General features: G+C 38.9%; 1 pseudogene; it reads right to left on the bottom strand.

The window, feature by feature from the left end:
* The window catches only part of LOC127442009 (NACHT, LRR and PYD domains-containing protein 12-like), a 45,792-nt pseudogene extending 37,089 nt beyond the window's left edge, over positions 1–8,703 (bottom strand).
* Between the last annotated feature and the right edge of the window lie 8,587 nt (positions 8,704–17,290).

Genomic DNA, 17,290 nt, shown 5'->3' with positions numbered 1-17,290 from the left:
TGATTTTTGGTTTCTTTGGGATGGGGATGATAGTGGAATGTTTGAAACAGCATGGGACTTCACACTGCTCCAGTGCTCTACTGAAGATCTGTGTGAAGATGGGGGCCAGCTGGTTAGCACAGGATCTAAGATATGCAGGTGAAATGCCATCTGGGCCCTGTGCTTTCCTTATCTTTTGTTGTCGAATGACGTGACTCACATCATCTTCACAGATCTTAAGTGCAGGTTGTGTAGCAGGAGGGGGAGGAGGGGGGTTGCAGGAGGTGTTGGTGTTTGTGTGAAGTGAAGGTCAGAGTGGGTGTGGGGTGTGAGATTGGGACTTCCAAATCTACAGTAGAACACATTCAGGTCGTCAGCCAGTTGTTGGTCCACCACAGGGTTGGGGGCAGGAGTCCTGTAATTCGTAAGTTGTTTCATGCCAATCCACACTGATGCAGGGTCGTTAGCTGAAAACTTGTTTTTCAGCTTCTCAGAGTATCTTCTTTTAGCCACTCTGATTCCCTTATTCAGTGTGTTCCTGTCCTGATTGTACAAGACTTCATCCCCAACTCTGTAAGCATCCTCTTTGACCTGACGAAGCTGCCTGAGTTCCACTGTAAACCATGGTTTGTCGTTGTTAAATGTTAAATAAGTCCTAGTAGGAATGAACATATCCTCACAGAAACTGATATATGATGTAACAGTATCTGTGAGCTCATCCAGGTCTGTGGCTGCAGCCTCAAAATCACTCCAATCAGTGCAGTCAAAGCAGGCCTGTAGTTCCAACTCTGCTTCGTTGGTCCATCTCTTTACAGTCCTTAATACAGGCTTAGCAGATTTTAATTTCTGTCTGTAGGTTGGAAGAAGATGAACCAGACAGTGATAAGAGAGTCTCAAAGCTGCTCTAGGGACAGAGCGATATGCATCCTTTATTGTTGTGTAGCAATGATCCAGTATATTTCTGTCTCTGGTTGGGCATGTAATGTGCTGTTTGTATTTGGGCAGTTCACGTGTGAGGTTTGCTTTGTTAAAATCCCCAAGAATAATAATAACTGAGTCCGGGTATTGTTGTTCCATGTCTGTGATTTGATCAGCCAGCTGCTGCAGTGCTGTGTTCAAACACGCGTTTGGCACGATATAAACACTCACCAAAATAAACGAGGAAAACTCCCGCGGCGAGTAGAAAGGATTACAGTTAATAAAGAGCGCTCCAAATTAGGACAGCACATCTTCTTTAACGTTGTTACATCTGTACACCAACATTCATTGATGTAAATGCATGTTCCACCGCCTCTCGTTTTCCCTGTTAACTCGGGGAGATGTAGTTCGTCCATTTTGTTAGGGAGAGAGTGGAGATTCGCTTGATGAATGCTCGGCAGCGTTGTTCGAAATCCGCGCCGACACAGCCTGACCAGCGCGCCTGCTCGTCTCCCTCGCCTGCGTCTCATTGCGTGTTTAAACAACACAGTCACGCCTCAGACTAAAATGTCAAACAAAACGTCAGAATATTCAAAATCCGGGAAAAGATTGACTGGTATATGCTTTCGAATGTTCAGCAGTTCGTCTGGTAAAACTGACTGAAAAAAGATTACTAAACACAGGGCAAACAAACAAAAAAAAACAAAACAATAGAAGCACTCCACACCGAGACGGCCATCCGTGGCGCAGTCATGGCAATTTAGATCTCTGCTTAATCAGTGAATGTTTGTAGATTTACCCTATGTTTGTGCTTCCACTGCCCTATTGTGCATATGAAATAGGTAGAGTTGGGGTACTCGAGTTCGGAATCGAGTCTGAGTCATGAGTCCAATTTTAATGGACTTGGACTTGTCACGGACTCGGATACATTTTTACTCAGACTTGACTCAGACTCGAGCCTTTAGGACTCGGGATATTTTTCTGAGTCCAGCCGAGTCCATGGCATTTGTGATGCAATGACAAACAAGCAAGCAAACAAATACGTAACATCAGGGTGACCATACATCCTCTTTTTCCCAGACATGTCCTCTTTTTCAGACCTGAAAAAAGCATCTGGCCGGGATCTTAAAATAGCCTCTAAATGTCCGGGATTTGGCTTTGTCTTCATAATGATGTGCTCTCTACAGTTAGTAAGTAGTATCATACATTCTGTGTATCTGATACTGCACATCAGTTTTCACGCGTATATGTCCTTACATGTGATTATTCTGTCTGAGAGCAGCAGCGCGCACTCTTTCAAAGTACTTTCTCTCACTCTCTCGCCACGCGTGGGCTGTGTGTGTGTGCGCGAGAGAAATCACCACACGTGCTCGGCCACTCTCATCCAGAAACATCAATAATGTAACTACACTTTTAAAAGTACGTTCCCAACTCTGCAAATTATTAAATATAACAAACGTTTTATCAGACTCACATTTCTACGCAAAGTAATTTCTAACTGAAAATGTTGACTATATCGAGACAAAATCGAATATGCTAGGGATCATGGATATTTAAACTAAAATGATGGATGTAATAGACCATGGAAATTGTACAACTCAGTCCGTTACATATTTGTAGTGCAACCTATGCATGTTACCTGTAAAGCTGGCACTTACGTTTCAGTGGCAAAAAAGTCAGAAAATACAATGAAGAACAGAAGTCTCTATTCACCTATTATCCATACTAAATATAATGTGAAAAGAACAACACGTCATCTCAAGGAGAGTTTGTCATAAAAAATTTGATCTTAACTTTAGGGAAGTAGGCTACACCTGGACAGAGCAGGAGGACTGAAAAGTGTGAAGTGTAGTAGAATAAAAATAAATTTCTAATGATATCTGATCTTTTCTGTTTTTATTTTCTTTTTAATTTTATGGGCATTATTAAATGTTTTAATATCACAATTTATTAAATGTATTAAACACATTAAATTTATTTAATTACATTACATGTATTTCACCCATAATTCTAGATAAAACTAAACTAAACTGAATGGACAAATTGAAAATGAAATAAATTATAAATTATAAAAAACTAAATTAAAATTTGAAATAAAAATAACTAAATAATAACTGGTGTTAATGACTAATGCAGTTTTCACTTTCTTTAGTCTATGTTTGAGTGGAGGGGAAAAATCAACAAATAATTGAAAAAGTCAACAGAACACAATAAGAAGTGTGTTGAAGGACAGTTTTGTCTTCATACATCTAAAGCATATGCTTTCATTCTGAAACCAATTTGAATTTTTCAGCAAGATACTAATCATAAAATGTGAATATGAAATGCAACAGAGGTGTTTTTGTTGCATTTATATTGACAAATTGTTTTTCTCAGTTGTGAAGGTTAAAAAAGCTTTAAATATTGATGTTGAGTTTACAGTTACACTTTTAATTCAGATTCATGAACAGATTCATTCGGACTCGAATCGCACTTGGCCTGTTATGACTCGGTCTTGAGTCCGACTCGGCCCCTTTTGGACTCAGACTCGATTGTTTAAAGACTCGGACTTGACTCAGACTCGACTAAGGTGGACTAGAACCCAACACTAGAAATAGGCCTGCCAACACATAAACCTCTTTCTACTTTTTATATAGTCTTCACAGACCCTAGAAGCTTGCACCTTGATGGTCGACCCACAGATGATAAATGAAATGTTGCAAATGCACATTTGATGAACAAAGCAGTGATTGTGTAAAAATAGTAGATAGTAGCCTCCAACACAAATAATAATTACAAAAATATGTATTTAATTATGTAGTTAATTAGTTTGATTATTTAAGAAAATTACCTTTCTCAGCTAGGTAAATTACAAGTATTTATAAAGTTATACACAAATCTATGAATGAGCGACATACGGTCAGATTTCAGCACTTCACAATGGACAGCAAAGAAGCACTTAAAAGTGCTTCACGCATTCGTGTTAAGTGCAGGTTTGGGAAATGCACATGAAAAAGGAAAGAACGTTCGCAACTTCATATGAGCTAAGACCCATAGTTATCTTAAAAGCACACTCCATTTCAGTTTTAAGTGCTTAGAAGCAATGGCAGCTTAGAAAGAAATGGCATGCAAAGAAAATAGTGCAAAACAACATACATACATTAAGAGATATAAAACTCTCACTCCCTCATTTCACATGGTCAGCTTATGCGTTTTGTGGCAGTGTAGGCGGTGCTCGCTTCGCGGTTTCAGGGGCAGACATTGCCATATTTACAATGAACAAGAACTCCATTGCGCCAAGTCACATACACACACATATTTGTATTTACTAAACCCAAAGTAATTAAACACAAATTTTGTTATCCAAAGTCATTTGGGATCTGTTTTACCTCACCTCATAGAGAAGTGCCCTTTCACCACTCTTTAATTAAGATGACTACAGATTTTAAACTGGGCTCAGTTTTTTTCTTTAACTGTTGCAATTCATATAGTAGTTAAATCAAATTAGCAGATAGTCAGTTAAATAATAGAAGTCAGTTGAATCATAACTGATTGTTACATAAGATAAACAAATGATAAAATAAAAAGGGCACTTGTGTTTATTTTCTTTGATTTGCCTATGAGAAAACCTGATGCTAATTTTGCGCAGCATACAACCATACACAACATATTATTTTTATTTGTTGTTTATAATTTCATTAGAATTAAGTAAAATATTTTTGGGTATGGTTTATGATTAGCATTAATGGCATGTCACCCATTGATTTCAATTCATTTTAAAATCAACTTGTGCACTCATATGCTCCCAAGCCCTGGCTTTCAAATATTGTCTAGGTTTCCCAAAGCACTAAGTAGGACATTAGTAGCACTTAAGTAGTACTTAATCTCTAAGGCGCATTTCCCAAAAGCATTGTTATCTAAGTAGTTCGTAAAAACTTTTGTAAATTAACAAGAGCTTTGAACCTCTCTTAAATCCATTAAGTGCAACTTAAACACATCTTTCTGGCATCTTTCAGGGATTATCAAAGACAATGGGACATTTAATAAATTGTATTCTTTTGATCATTGGAAAGCCATTATAAATTAATTCAGAGGATTAAAAAAGAAATCGCTATGAAATCAATGGGCAGTCTCCTTCAGTCTGTGCATGCGATGTGACAGGTCTAAATTTACAAGACACATAATACAGTATAATGTTATATTAGCCTTATCAGCTTGCCTATAGTCTTTTTACAAGGCAGTGACAAATTACATTAATCTCTATGATTGAGCATCAATACATTTGAAACTAATCTGATACATAATTGATACATCTTACTAAAGCCATCATGCAATGTGATAGGTCTAAATTTACAAGATACATAATACAGTATAATGTTATATTACCCTTCTTTGATAAGCATAATTGTAATGGTAAGACGATAATACGGTAAGATGGTTAATAGAAAGACGATATGTTCTTATTAAACAGATTATTTAAAAAGACATATGTGGTGGGGCCTGGGTTGCTCAGTGAGTATTGACGCTGACTACCACCCCTGGAGTTGCGAGTTCGAATCCAGGGCGTGCTGAGTGACTCCATCCAGGTCTCCTAAGCAACCAAATTGGCCCGGTTGCTTGGGAGGGTAGAGTCACATGGGGTAACCTCCTCATGGTTGCTATAATGTGTGGTTCTCGCTCTCCTTGGGCACGAGGTGAGTTGTGCTTGGATGCCGCGGAGAATAGTGTGGGCCTCCACACGCGTTATGTCTCCGCGGTAACACGCCCAACCAGCCACGTGATAAGATGCATGGATTGATGGTCTCAGACACGGAGGCAACTGAGATTCATCCTCTGCCTCCCGGATTGAGGTGAGCCACTGCGCCACCCCGAGGACTAAGAGGACACTGGGAATTGGGCATTCCAATTTGGGGAGAAAAGGGGAGAAAAAAAATTTACATTTCAGACTTGCAAAATGCAAGCATTGTAAATGCAATGCATTTAAATGCAAGCACTGAAAATACAATACATGTATTTTTTCGATTAGAGCAATTCAACATGCTTTTATGCTTCAAAGACTTTAGTCATGAATTTACTTCCATAGGTTTCCCCAATCGGTGGGCGTTTTCAAACTGGGATAGGGAATTTTCAACCATCTAATCAAAATATGGAACCTGTATGTGCTCATTTTCAAGGGCGTATGTAGGCATAGACCTACAAACGGAAACATTTCACACATGTATACAACATTTTCTTTGTGAAAACATAGATCTTAACATAGATATAATAAATTTACATATGAGCAATGTATTACTGGAAGTCATATTGTCTACAGAAATTATTCCTTATATTTTAACCACATTTTAAAAGATTTCTTCACGCGATTATGCTTGTGCCCAGGCTTGTGTGTTCATGATGAAAGAACAACTGATGAGTGAAACAAGAATTTTCTAACATCTGTCAAAAAAGAAATCTTGGATTTTGACCTGTCAACTGTTTGAAAATGCAGTTAGAAAAAATAGTACTCACTGTAATTTTTCCAGTTTACAGTGTGGATCCTCCAATCGAACAGAGAGCAGCTTCACACCTAAGTCTCGAGGTTCATTATAGCTCAGATTCAGTTTTCTCAGGTGTGAAGGGTTTGATCTCAGAACTAAAGCCAGAGCAGCAAAACCTTTTTCTTCAATACTGCAATAACTTGTAGTCTACCTTAATGAAAAACTATATAATGAAGTAAACATTTTGCAACACAAAATACTCACTTAGTTTTTCTAGATGCTTGGACCACTGGCAGCAGCTTCAGAAGACATTCTTCAGATGGATCATATTTACTCAGTTTGAACTCATCCAGCTCCACTTCTGAGTTCAGCAACACAAACACCAAAGCTGACCACTGAGCAGGGGAGAGTCTGACTTTAGAGAGACGACTGGCACCCGCTGTGCTCAGGTATGTTTGGATTTCCTGCACTAGAGAATGATCATTCAGTTCATTCAGACAGTGGAACAGGTTGATGGATTTCTCTGGAGGGGGATTCTCCCTGATCTTCTTTTTGATGTATGCAACTGTTTCTGGATTGCTGTGGGAGCTTCTTACTGTCTTTCTCAGGAGGCCTTGTAAAAGAGTCTGATTTGACTCCAGTGAGAGACCAAGAAAGAACTGGAGGAAAAGATCCCAGTGTCCGTTCTCACTCTGTCAGGCCTTGTCCACTTCTTGCTTCATTAAATGTGATGTTGAACTGAATTAATTCCAGAGTTCTGTTTTTTGTTGAGAAGCGGAAAGCATCTTGAATAAAGCAGCTAGAAACTCCTGAATGCTTAGATGCACAAAGTTGAACATCTTCCCTAGGTGCAGTCCAAACTCCTCTCTGAAGATCTCAGTACAAACTCCGGAGTGCACGGACACTTCTCCTACATCAATGCCACACTCCCTCAGGTCCTCCTCATAAAAGATCTGGTTCCCTTTCTCCAATTGTTCATAAGCCAACTTTCCTAGTGACAGAATGCTCTTTCTAGCCTGATGAGGATCTATTTCACATTTCCCATCATACTTCCGGGTCTTCAGTTTGGTCTGAAAGATCAGGAAGTGCGTGAACATTGTGTGAGAGTCTTGGGGATCTCTGCACTTTCTACTTCCCCCATCATTCTCTCTAGAACAGTGGCTGAAATCCAACAAAAGACTGGGATGTGACACATGATGTACAGGCTTCTTGAGGACTTGCTGTGTGTGAATATTCTATCGGCCATGTTCTTATTAATTATTCTCTTCCTGAAATATTCATCCTTCTGAGGGTCCTTGAACCCTTGTACCACTTTGACTTGATCTGATTTGCTGCTGCTGGTCGAGAGGTTATCCAGCGCTGAGCAGAAGGAAGTAGATTCCCCTTGATGAGGTTGGTCAGCAGCACACTGAGGCTGATTCTGTTACATCAGACAGGCTCATATTGTTTTGGAAATTTAGATGTAGTCGACACTCATCCAGACCATCAAATATGAACAAGACTTTATAGATCTCATAATCTGTCAATTTCAATTCCATTGTTTCTGTGTAATAGCGATTTAGAAGTTCCATTAGACTGAAAATTTTCTTTATTAAATTCAGCTCTCTGAAAGGAAATTGAAATATGAAGTAAACTTCCTGATTTGCTTTTCCTTCAGCCCAGTCCAGAATGAACTTCTGCACGGAGACTGTTTTTCCAATTCCAGCAACTCCTTTAGTCAGCACAGTTTTGATGGGTTTGTCTTGTCCAGGAAAGGGTTTAAAGATGTCATTGAATTTGATTGGTGTTTCCTGCATATCTATTCTCCCGGACATTTTCTCAATATGTCTCACCTCATGTTCATTATTGACTCCTCAACTCCCTCCCTCTGTAATGCTCCGTGTAGATCTCATTCAAAGATGTTGAGTCGCTATGATTGGAGTTTCCTTCATTCATTTTCTGAAAACTGTCTTTTAGTCTAGATTTGAGTTTTCGTTGATACCAAGGCATTAGTTCTGATAAGTAGAGGAACGGGAAGGGGAAATAACATTTTTCTTATTTATGAATAATGATTAATTGATCAAAATGGAAAATCAGGTTCTGTTGTACTCCTCTGATAAAGGAATACAACAACACTAATAAACAATACATCATTTTTTTGACAGCTGGATAACATGCAATAATTTGGAAGCATAGGGTTCTTGATAAAAAATACAGACTTTCATCTGAAGCTGAAGTAATATTGTGACGATCCAAAGCTCTTACTGGTCTGTAGTGTGTTTGCGAGGTCTGTCTGCTTCAGCTTCCTCAGGATGTCCAGTGTGATCTTTAGAAAGCCCTCTCTGACTGTACTCTGACTCTGATCCTCCTCTTCTCGCTCAGAGATTTCAGGGTAATCTGGACTCAGAAGTCTCTTGAAAATGTTTAGCTCATTCTTAATAACAGAGATGGTTTTGTGCTCAAGCTCCTGAAATCACAATGTATATATAAACAATCAAACACCATTCAGCATTCACCAACCACCATCCACCAACAGAGGGCGAACTGCATTATCACTACACAAATATTAGGACTTTATTTGTAGGTAAGTGCACAGTCTGAAAACAAATACACATCACTGAATTATATCACACCTGATAACGCATCAAACTAAAATTCCAGTTAATCATCGACCAACAGTGTTTACATATACAGAAGGGAAAAGAGAGGGCTGAACTGGATTGGCTGCTTGCTAAACTGGATGAGTTTAGTCAGCACAGCACAGGATTGGGGATAAACATTGATGAGAAAAGCCTCATACACTAATTAATTAATTGTCATTTATAAGCTTTGTTTTGCAAGTGGCCCACATAAGTAGGTGGGAAATATACACACATTGAGCACTTTATTAGGAACACTATGGTCCTAATAAAGTGTCCAACGTGGTCTTCAGCTGTTGAAGCCCATCCGTCTAAAGGTTCGATGTATGGTGCATTTTGAGATGCTATTCTGCTCACTAAATTGTACAGAGCAGTTATCTGAGTTGCCGTTGCCTTTCTGTCAGCTTGAACCAGTCTGGCCATTCTCCATTGACCTCTCTCATCAACAAGGCGTTTCCATCTGCAGAACTGCTGCTCACTGGATGTTTTTGTTTTTGGCACCATTCTGAGTAAACTCTAGAGACTGTTGTGTGTGAAAATCCCAGCAGAAATACTCAAACCAGCCCGTCTAGCACCAACAATCATGCCATGGTAGAAATCGCTGAGATCACGTTTTTTCCCCATTCTGATGGTTGATGTGAACATTAAATTAAGCTCCTGACCCGTATCTACATGATCTTATGCAATGCACTGCTGCCACAAGATTGAGTTAATAGATAATTGCATGAATATGTAGGTGCACAGGTCTTCTTAATAAAGTGCTAAGTAGCCGCGTTTCCACTTAGGGCCAAATGAGGGCGTGCTAGTGTGTGCCAGGGCCAGTTGCAAACAAGGCCAACTGGGGAGTGAGGCTGGGTCAATGTCAAAGGTGGAGATTCGCTTAACTTGCCAGGTTGTGTATCCAGCGGTACAGGTTCGGGGAAAAATTTTTTTGCAGGTACAGTACAAATCCATTGACACGCACAATGGACAAAACGGTGAAAAAAGGTTTGAGATCGTGGACAGTGTGCTGGGACATCGTCCCGCTGTTAGTGGAGAGACCACTCGGGACAACATGGCAGTTACAGTCGGTGAGTTGTCAAAGTTAACTTATCTTGCTAGCTAGCTAATGTATACATATAGATATAAACTCGATATTGTAGATAACTAGATAACATGATACCTCAGCTTGAGCTTCCCTCTGGCTTGTGAAATGGGTGGGGTGTGTGACGTTGGCACCAGGGTGGTGTGTTAAGGGTGGGTTTTAGGGCAACACTGTGGGGCTATTAGCCCAATGGTGGGAACGCAGACAAATTTTGGACTTGCGGCTCGAGGACTGAGGCTATTGCTTAGTTGATAGCCCTAGCTCGCACTGGCCTGATAGTGAAAAACCGGCTAGTGAGTGTACAGTATTCATAGCGCTTCACTTTTTCCACATTTTGTTATGTTACAGCCTTATTCCAAAATGGATTAAATTCATTATTTTCCTCAAAATTCTACAAACAATACCCCATAATGACAACATGAAAGAAGTTTGTTTGAAATCTTTGCAAATTTATAAAAAAAAAAAAAAAAAAAAGTACATAAGTATTCACAGCCTTTGCTCAATACTTTGTTGAAGCACCTTTGGCACCAATTACAGCCTCAAGTCTTTTTGAGTATGATGCTACAAGCTTGGCACACCTATTTTTGGGCGGTTTCTCCCATTCTTTTTTGCAGGACCCCTCAAGCTCCATCAGGTTGGATGGGGAGCATCGGTGCACAGCCATTTTCAGATCTCTCCGGAGATGTTCAATCGGGTTAAAGTCTGGGCTCTGGCTGGGCCACTCAAGGACATTCACAGAGTTGTCCCGTAGCCACTCCTTTGTTATCTTGGCTGTGTGCTTAGGGTCGTTGTCCTGTTGGAAGATGAACCTTCGCCCCAGTCTGAGGTCCAGAGCGCTCTGGAGCAGGTTTTCTCATCAAGGATGTCTCTGTACATTGCTGCATTCATCTTTCCCTCGATCCTGACTAGTCTCCCAGTTCCTGCCGCTGAAAAACATCCCCACAGCATGATGCTGCCACCACCATGCTTCACTGTAGGGATGGTATTGGCCAGGTGATGAGCGGTGCCTGGTTTCCTCCAGACATGACGCTTGCCATTCAGGCCAAAGTGTTCAATCTTTGTTTCATCAGACCAGAGAATTTTGTTTCTCATGGTCTGAGAGTCCTCCAGGTGGGCTGTCATGCGCCTTTTACTGAGGAGTAGCTTCCGTCTGGCCACTCTACCATACAGGCTTGATTGGTGGAGTGCTGCAGAGATGGTTGTTCTTCTGGAAGGTTCTCCTCTCTCCACAGAGAAACGCTGGAGCTCTGTCAGAGTGACCATCGGGTTCTTGGTCACCTCCCTGACTAAGGCCCTTCTCCCCCGATCGCTCAGTTTGGCCGGGCGGCCAGCTCTAGGATGAGTCCTGGCGGTTCCAAACTTCTTCCATTTACGGATGATGGAGGCCACTGTGCTCATTGGGACCTTCAATGCTGCAGAAATTTTTCTGTACCCTTCCCCAGATCTGTGCCTCGATACAATCCTGTCTCGGAGGTCTACAGACAACTCCTTGGACTTCATGGCTTGGTTTGTGCTCTGACATGAACTGTTAACTGTGGGACCTTATATAGACAGGTGTGTGCCTTTCCAAATCATGTCCAATATACTGAATTTACCACAGGTGGACTCCAATCAAGTTGTAGAAACATCTCAAGGATGATCAGTGGAAACAGGATGCACCTGAGCTCAATTTTGAGTGTCATGGCAAAGGCTGTGAATACTTTTGTACATGTGATTTGTTTCGTTTTTTATTTTTAATAAATTTGCAAAGATTTCAAACAAACTTCTTTCACATTGTATTTATGGGGTATTGTTTGTAGAATTTTGAGGAAAATAATGAATTTAATCCATTTTGGAATAAGGCTGTAACATAACAAAATGTGGAAAAAGTGAAGCGCTGTGAATACTTTCCAGATGCACTGTATATTCAGGCCAGAGTATGGTGAGGTGTTTTTGTAAAGAAATTAAAATACTTTAAATGATGTACAATTGTAGCAAAGATTTTACAGTTTTTTTTTTAAATGTATTTTAAACACTGAGATGTTGGGCCAGAAAATGCACACATACATACCTTGAAAATGGAGTCCAAGTTCTTCTGTACAATATAAGATTTTGATCCATCCTGCTGTTGACTATAGTTTGACAAAACATTGCATTTTCTTGTGAATATATATCAATGCATTGAACTCACATCAGCAAATGAATGGATAATGTGTATATTTCTCATACTACACAACACCTGAGATCAGAGTCTCCTGAACCGAATTTAATTGGAAGATCCAGTGACCGGTCACTTTTCATGTACACACAGCTGGATTCAGGAAATTCTTTCTGACACAGACTAAAACACAACAGCAATCAAACACTGTTCCAAAATCTCACATGACAGAAAAACCTTTACTGTTTCACCAACATGATCACACAATCTTCCGCCCTTCCACTTGAGTCACTTTGTGCAGTTTGTTTGTTCACTTCTGATTTATATTGAGGGGAAAACAACAATTAATAATGTTTTGACAAAACTGAAATACCTAATTATTTCATAATTGACTGAATGATTAAGGAGAATTACTGAGTAAAAAGTGTCTCTTTCTATTAAGCAAAATGAATTAATTCCTACCAGGGAATCTGCCCCTATGTGGCATTGCATTTTTCTGTAATGTCTAATTGTATGGTATCTTCATATATGATATGATGAAAATAATATGGTAAACTCTATGGTAATTAACTGACTGAGTATTTCTGAATTTGTCAGTAATATTTCATTTAGCTAAATACAGTAAATTATCGTACATATTAATGCATGAATAATGTGTATATTTCTCATACTACACAACACCTGAGATAAGCAGAAGAATCTCCCAAACTAAATTGAATTGGAGTATTCACTGACTCATCACACTTCATGGACACACAGCTGGGTTCAGGAGATTATTTCTGACACAGACTAAAACACAACAGCAAATAAAGTACTGTACACAAAATGCAGTATCACAACTTTTAAAACTAACACTTTTTTTCTGTTTTACCCTCCCCTGAATCACATTCTTTTTCACTTGATAGTTTTTTTTTTCACTTTGTTGAATTTGTTTGTTACCTTGGAGAAAACGTGGAGTGTAAAGAAACACAATCATGTTTTGACAATATATGTATGTCTTAATATTTCTGAACTGCATTGCTATAGTAAAAGATTAAAGTTTTCACTTTCTTGACAGTAAAAATAATTCATTCTTACCAGTTATATGGGAAACTGCTCTTATGTGACTATGGTGTGAACTGATTTCACCCCCTGTAACCCTGTTTTACAATCAAACACCTTAAAAACAAGCTTTAGAATGGGCAAATCCTGTCAATTTTCGTCAAGCATTCTGAGACAAGAGGATATGTCTCAAAAATCTGTTTTAAGCCCCTGACCTTTTAAAAAAACTGAAAATAAGCAGGTAATCTTACTCCCACATATTATCCCTGAAAACATGCACACCTATATACAGCACATAATATTTTCACCTGGGCACAGAAGAAGAGTTATGCTTTCTGCAGAGATGTGAAAGATTAATTGGCTGGTTTCTCCTCACAGACACATTGCTCTGTTCAGGTAAGACCGATTTCCCTTCCTGAATATAACTAAAATGAAAATACCTTGGATATGTATTTATTGTGTCTGAATGTTAAATACTTGAAAGTATCCTGAAGGTCTCTCACCTCTTGATTGTCTTTGTGTCATTTTTGAGACTCATGATGAAGGTGATGGTATCATCTAAAAGCAAATGTAGATGCTTTCCTACAGAAGAAGTTATATTATTTCAGATATTTCATGCTCAAATCTAGCTGTCTCAACAGCCAGTCCACAGTAATAACCTGCACAAATGAGAAGCAATTTCATCATGTCAAAAAATGTCATAATAGAATGATTCACAGACAGCAGCACAAATTCAGACAAGCACTCTTTGAAACAAAAAAGCAGAAGTAGAAGTGGATAATTAACAGACCCAGCATTTTTCTCGCCTGATGTGTTTAAAAGTAGATCTTAAACTGCTTATAGTTGTCTGGACTGATTTTGGCTATTCAAGATGATTTGGAATCAAACTTTCCAGTTCTGTAACTAGCATTTAATACATGATTGTAATTCCAGTTATAATAGTCATACTACTTTCCTTGTAAAAACTATCAAAAGTCATAAGTCATTTGTACCCCTGTGTGTGTTGTCATGCAATGCAATATCCCAGTTCAACCCCATCAAGAGCTTTTGATGGAAACTTAATGATTAAAATGAAATATTACACACTAAATGTCAAAATACACTCAGAAAAAAGTCTAAATAAATAATGCCAGGATTCAAATTCTGTGTGTAGCCTATAAGACTTTTATGCTGTGAACATTTTATATTATCTGGGTAGACATATACTGTGGGTAATGTCCATTTTCAGTAAATGTTTTATTTTTTCTATACATTTCTATATTGTCCACTCAAGTGTATAATAATTATAATTAATTAATTAATTAATAATCCAGTCAAGTATATATACACACATATAATAATAATGAACTATCCCTTTAAGAGTGCAGACTTCCATGTTGCCAAATAGTTATGATAACCACCTGTGGTTATTTAGTGATTTAAATTATAAGTTAAAAGTTAAAACCATGCTTCATCGTTTGTATAGCTAAAATTATGCATTTAAGTTTTAACCTGTTCTTAAGGCAACACTTAACTAGTAGGTCGTAAGCTCTCCATAAAATAATGCTTAGTCGCATAATATGACGTTTACTTGAATTGATCCAATAAGCAGCCTTCAAATTTGTACACAGAAGTGTTAAAAAGCTGTGAATTTCAATTTGATCTTGTTAGGTTGTTATTCAAACCTTGTTTGCTCACGTAACTGTCAGCTGTAATAAATTATATCCCCATTAAAATACGATACGTAATAAAAGTAGATTTAATAAATAGCATATTTGTCCTATCACGTGAGCAAACAAGGTTTGAACATCAACCGTAACAAGATCAAATTGAAGCTGATGGCTTTTTAACACTTCTGTGTACAAATATTAAGGCTGTTTATTGGATCAATTCAAGTAAACATTATATTATGTGACTACGCATTACTTTACAGGGAGCTTACGACCTACTAGTTAAGTCTCTACTTAAGAACAGGTGGTGAAACCAAATTAAGCACTGACTTAGTTACAAACTAACTAGTAGTTACTAAGCCCTTAGTGTGAACTTTACGTCCCAACTTACGTGAGAACTTACGCACAGCTGGTGCAACCCTACCCTGATCTTTCTGACAACAAAGCACTTGAACACAACATACTTGTAATTATCACTTAAGTGGGAAGTAGGATAATTCCAATAGGACATGAAGGCAGTAAGTGTTACACTGACATATAGATAGATACAGACTAATATGTTGAAGAAACTTTTAGCAACACCTACTATACAAAAATTATGCAAACTATCTGTTAAAATAATGTCAATATAATAGCTACATTCCAAAAAAGTCTATTTTAGGGTCTGTTTCATGGAGTTTTGTGCAGAACCCTTGAAAACCTGTCTAAAACCTTGCAATGGAATAATTGTAATTAGGACTGCCCCCTGACAGTCGACCACAGGTTAGTCGATGAGAAGAGCATTTTGCAATCTTGGTCCACCAAGTTTTGATTGGACGGTTGGTCAGCAAAAACTCCACATAAAAATGACGAACCGCTGGTTGGACGCTAGGTGGTACTATGGGGTAATTTCCATTAAGCAGGGTTAGGGTTAAGCCTACACAATAAAGCAAGACACCTTGATTTCAAACTTGGAACTTTATTTTTTGTTTATTTTAACAAAAAATCCAAACGAACCTGGAAAAAAAAAAAGTGCAATTAAAATGTGTGTTGTTCAACTTTTTGAAAGATGGTTTTACAACAGTTGTTAACATCTACTGGTCAGGTATTAAATTCTCTGGGAAAATACATCATGTGTAAATAAATTCATTTTGTTCCCTCCTTCACCATATATATAAATATATATATATATATATATATATATATATATATATATGTGTATGTATGTATGTGTGTGTGTGTGTGTGTGTGTGTGTGTGTTTGTGTGTGTGTGTGTGTATGTGTATGTATACATCATGATGGCGCTGCGGATGGCCGCCTCGGTGTGGAGTGCTTCTATTGTTTTGTTGTTTTTGTTTGTTTGTCCTGTGTTTAGTAATCTTTTTCCAGTCAGTTTTACCAGAGACAAACTGCTGAACATTCGACAGCATATACCAGTCAATCTTTTCCCAGATTTTGAATATTCAGACGTTTTGTTTGATATTTTAGTCGGAGGCGCGGCTGTGCTTTTTAAACACGCTATGAGACGCAGGTGAAGGAGACGAGCCGGTGCGCTGGTCAACCTCCATCGGCGGGGCTTTCGACCAACACTGCCGAGCATTCATCTTGCGAATCTCCGTTCTCTTCCTAACAAAACAGACGAACTACATCTCCTCACCCACACAAACAAGGACTTTTCAACCTCTGCTGCCTTGTGCTTCACAGAAACCTGGCTGAGTGAAGCCATTCCGGACAGCGCGTTACATCTGCCGGGCTTTCAGCTGTTCAGAGCAGATCGCATCACGGAGTAAATGGGGAAAACGAGAGGCGGTGGAACATGCTTTTACATCAATGAAAGTTGGTGTATAGATGTAACAACATTAAAGAGGATGTGCTGTCCTAATTTGGAAGCGCTCTTTATTAACTGTAAGCCTTTCTACTCGCCGCGGGAGTTTTCCTCGTGAGTGTGTATATCACGCCAAACGCGTGTTTGAATGCGGCGCTGCAACAGCTGGCTGATCAAATCACAGACACAGAACAACAATACCCAGACTCACTTATTATTATTCTTGGGGATTTTAACAAAGCAAACCTCACACGTGAACTACCCAAATACAAACAGCACATTACATGCCCAACCAGAGACAGAAATATACTGGATCACTGCTACACAACAATAAAGGATGCATATAGCTCTGTCCCTAGAGCAGCTTTGGTACTCTCTGATCACTGTCTGGTTCATCTTCTTCCAACCTACAGACAGAAATTAAAATCAGCCAAGCCTGTAGTAAAGACTGTAGAGAGGTGGACCAATGAAGCAGAGCTGGAACTACAAGCCTGCTTTGACTGCACTGATTGGAGTGTTTTTGAGGCTGCAGCCACAGACCTGGATGAGCTCACAGATACTGTTACATCATATATCAGTTTCTGTGAGGATATGTGCATTCCTA

This window comes from Myxocyprinus asiaticus, chromosome 6 (genome assembly GCF_019703515.2).
Source record: "Myxocyprinus asiaticus isolate MX2 ecotype Aquarium Trade chromosome 6, UBuf_Myxa_2, whole genome shotgun sequence".
NCBI classification, from domain to species: domain Eukaryota; kingdom Metazoa; phylum Chordata; class Actinopteri; order Cypriniformes; family Catostomidae; genus Myxocyprinus; species Myxocyprinus asiaticus.
This window is presented reverse-complemented; position numbering and strand designations above follow the sequence as displayed.